Source organism: Arachis ipaensis, chromosome B05 (genome assembly GCF_000816755.2).
Source record: "Arachis ipaensis cultivar K30076 chromosome B05, Araip1.1, whole genome shotgun sequence".
Taxonomy (NCBI): domain Eukaryota; kingdom Viridiplantae; phylum Streptophyta; class Magnoliopsida; order Fabales; family Fabaceae; genus Arachis; species Arachis ipaensis.
In genome coordinates, this window is record NC_029789.2 from 96,310,536 (window position 1) to 96,314,493 (window position 3,958).

The 3,958-nt window shown below is 41.6% G+C and overlaps 1 protein-coding gene across 1 annotated transcript in view; it reads right to left on the reverse strand.

The window, feature by feature from the left end:
* The window catches only part of LOC107643736 (sodium-coupled neutral amino acid transporter 2), a 15,152-nt gene that overhangs the window by 5,730 nt on the left and 5,464 nt on the right, over nucleotides 1–3,958 (reverse strand). The gene's annotated exons all lie outside the window — the stretch shown is intronic.

The following is a 3,958-nucleotide window of genomic DNA, read 5'->3' on the forward strand; positions in this document are numbered from 1 at the left end:
TATACTGGTATTAAAATTTATTTTACTGACCTAAATTTGTTCGGTACTATGAGTGAAAAAGTTAAAATTTTAAAAATAACAAGAAAAATATTTAAAACGCTCTGGATATTTATCTTAAAAATTTTGATCCAAGATAAGATTAAACGAACCAAAAATCATAAACGGGACCATGTTGGACTCAAAACCCAAGTTAACACTTATAAAACCCCTCCATTCAACACCAATTTAGCACTCCATCCTCATTGAAAGAGAGAGGGGCACGGTAGGGGAAGAAGAGAGTGCCCTAACCCTTTTGTTACCTGTAAGGCCCACATCGGTTGGAGAGGGGAACGAAGCATGCCTTATAAGGGTGTGGATATCTCTCCCTAGCATGACGCGTTTTGACGAGTGAGTGTGGGGGGCTTCGGCTAGCATCCCTATCGTCAAAGGCAAAACCGTGAGGCCTTGTGTGCCAAAGCGGACAATATCGTGCTAGCGGGTGGTTTGAGCTGTTACAGATGGTATCAGAGCCAGAACCCGGATCGATGTGCCAGCGAGGGCGCTGGGCTCCCTTAGGGGGTGGATTGTAAGGCCCACATCGGTTGGAGAGGGGAACGAAGCATGCCTTTGTTACAGATGGTATCAGAGCCGGAACCCGGATCGATGTGCCAGCGAGGGCGCTGGACTCCCTTAGGGGGGTGGATTGTAAGGCCCACATCGGTTGGAGAGGGGAACGAAGCATGCCTTATAAGGGTGTGGATACCTCTCCCTAGCATGACGCGTTTTGACGAGTGAGTGTGGGGGGCTTAGGCTATTATCCCTATCGTCAAAAGCAAAACCGTGAGGCCTTGTGTGCCAAAGCGGACAATATCGTGCTAGCGGGTGGTCTGGGCTGTTACAGATGGTATCAGAGCCAGAACCCGGATCGATGTGCCAGCGAGGGCGCTGGGCTCCCTTAGGGGGTGGATTGTAAGGCCCACATTGGTTGGAGAGGGGAACGAAGCATGCCTTATAAGGGTGTGGATACCTCTCCCTAGCATGACGCGTTTTGACGAGTGAGTGTGGGGGGCTTAGGCTATCATCCCTATCGTCAAAGACAAAACCGTGAGGCCTTGTGTGCCAAAGCGGATCGATGTGCCAGCGAGGGCGCTGGGCTCCCTTAGGGGGTGGATTGTAAGCCCCACATCGGTTGGAGAGGGGAACGAAGCATGCCTTATAAGGGTGTGGATACCTCTCCCTAGCATGACGCGTTTTGACGAGTGAGTGTGGGGGGCTTAGGCTATCATCCCTATCGTCAAAGGCAAAACCGTGAGGCCTTGTGTGCCAAAGCGGACAATATCGTGCTAGCGGGTGGTCTGGGCTGTTACATTACCTATTCATCATCTTTGATTGCTCATAACTTTTGCTATGGAGCTCCAATCGCAGCACTGTTGGGCCACGCGAAGCTTATGGCCTCCTCTTTAATTTTATCCGATTAGTTTGGTAAGTAACTCGAAATTCCAACTCCAGTTTCTCATTCAAAACTAATTTTGTGTTTTGAGCATGGGTATTGAGGATTTTTGGTGATTTTGATGTTATAGAAGTTTTCTAACTTGAGTTTTTGGTGATTTTCATTACTAAATTTAGTGGGTTAAGGTAAGGAAACCTAATTCCTTCATTATCCTTAATTTTAAGTAAGAACTCTAGTATGAATGTTGAAATAATTATTGTGATTAGATTATATGGATTAGCTTGGATTGCTTGGTGGATGTTGGGTGCAAGTTGGGTTTGCTCGGGTTGAGTTGATATGGAGAGATTGCTTCATTTGATTGGTGGAGCTTTTGTTTGGAGGAGGATTGATCAAGCTTGGGTCCATTCTTTTTGGTGAGGAAAGTCAAGTGTTGGAAAGCCTAGGTATGGGTATGGGTCTTAATTTCGGATAGACATTGTATAACACTATGTGAAGACTTAGGTTAATTGCCGCTATGATAGGATTGAATGAAAAATAGTGTACGTTGATGATGAATTATGTGTTGGTATGATTTTGTGCATTGAATTGCTTGGTGTGTAATATGTGTTGATTTGAATGAAATTGGATATGAGATCGTGGATTTATTGCCTATTATGGTGATATGTGTGAAAATTAGATCGGAGGCTATGATAGGGAGAAGTATCCCCCTATTTGGTAAGTTATAGTAAGTTGGATAATTGTCATGTTATGATTTGTTGAGAAATTGGTGAGATTTGATTGAATAAGTACATTGTTGGTATTGATTTAGATGAAAAACCTAGGAAGTGATAAATTGAATTGGAGTTAGGCCCCTGATGGATAGATTGGTTGATTAGATTTTAAATGGCTAGGGAATGAATGGAAATTGGTAGTTGTGTAAAGGTAATGTCTAGAATTGGCTTTGGGTGGTATTGGAATGGAATGAATTGAGAAAATTGGTAAATGAGCGTTGTGCAGAAAATTGGTAAATTGTGGTTTTCAACCAATTTCGACAGGCCATAACTTGATGCTCGGAGTTTGGAATTGAGATATATTTATCTCAAATTAAAGCTAGTGAAAAGACCTTTAAAATCATCTAAATGAATAAGTGCACAAAAAGTTATAGAAATTGAATTTTGAAGGTTAAAAACTGAATTCTGCAGAAGTTGCAGAAAGTTAGGGTGATGCGTATGCACGACCCATGCGACGCATGAGGGGTGTTACAGAAGTAAAATAGTTTCATGCGCATACCATGCATGCGCACAAAGGCCAAATCATGCGTACACACAGCCCATGTATACCTACGAGTTGTATTTTGGAATTGAACAATTTTCGTGTGCATTTCTGCACGTATGCACAAAAATGGATTTGTACGTACGCATGAGGTATGCGTACCCACAACTGTCCTGTTTTTTAGAAAATATTGATTTTAACTGGTTTTGCCTATTAAATTATTTTTTCACCTCTATAACCTCGTTTAAGATCTGAGAACTAATTTTTAGGCTCTGGAAGGCGTAATAGTATATTGAAGGCATTAAATTGAATTATTGTTGGATAAATGCTTGGTTAAATCGGATGACATGTTGCGAAAATGGTGGCTTTATCCCATTTGTGGTGAGGACGGGGATTTCATTCCGCTCACATGTTAAAGAAATTGGAAAACTGATACATGAATGGGAGTTTATAGATTCGAATTGATGAAATGGATAACTAATTGGGGTTAATGAGTTAAATTACTTATGAGATTACTTATGAGATTACTAAGAACACTGATAATGATTGATTATGGTCTGAATGGCTGGATTGGCAAGGTTTAGGTGATATCTCGCTTGTGTATTGACTGAATATTTGTTTGTGACAAGGTCTGGGTGTTATCCCGCTGGTGTATTGATCTGTTATTGCTTTGGCACCAACACCGGACAAGGTCGAAGGTCTCATCCCGCTTGTTCCATGGTTGCAGTGTAGTTGTGGAGACGAAGGTTTTATCCCGCCCGTTGTGAGGATGATGGTGTTATTTCGCTCACGAGATGAAAGAATTAGTAAATTGAATGAGAATATGGTTAATGAATTTAATGATTTCAAAAGCTGATTAAAGACTTTACTGTAAACTAATGTTTTCTCGTGGCAAGGACGGTGGTAAATCCCGTTTGCACATTGAACTGAGCTATGCTAGGACAAGGACAATGATTAATCCTTTTTCGGATAAGGACGGTGGTTAATCTCACTTGCACATTGATTGATATTTGTTTTGAACAAGAACCGTTGGTTAATCCCGCTTGTTCAAGGTACCCAGTAAAGACGGTGGAGAATCTCGCTTACACGTGGACTAATGTAATAGGTCAAATGGTCTTCCTATACTCAACTAAGAGGTCGCGAGTTCGAGTCTCCCTATCTTTGTTTAAAAAAATTGGGTTAGGGAGAAGTTGGATTTTGACAAAAAAAAATTACAAAAATATCCCCTTGCTAAAAAAATACTAAACCTAGCGAAAAATTCCGTCCCACCCTGCCAAA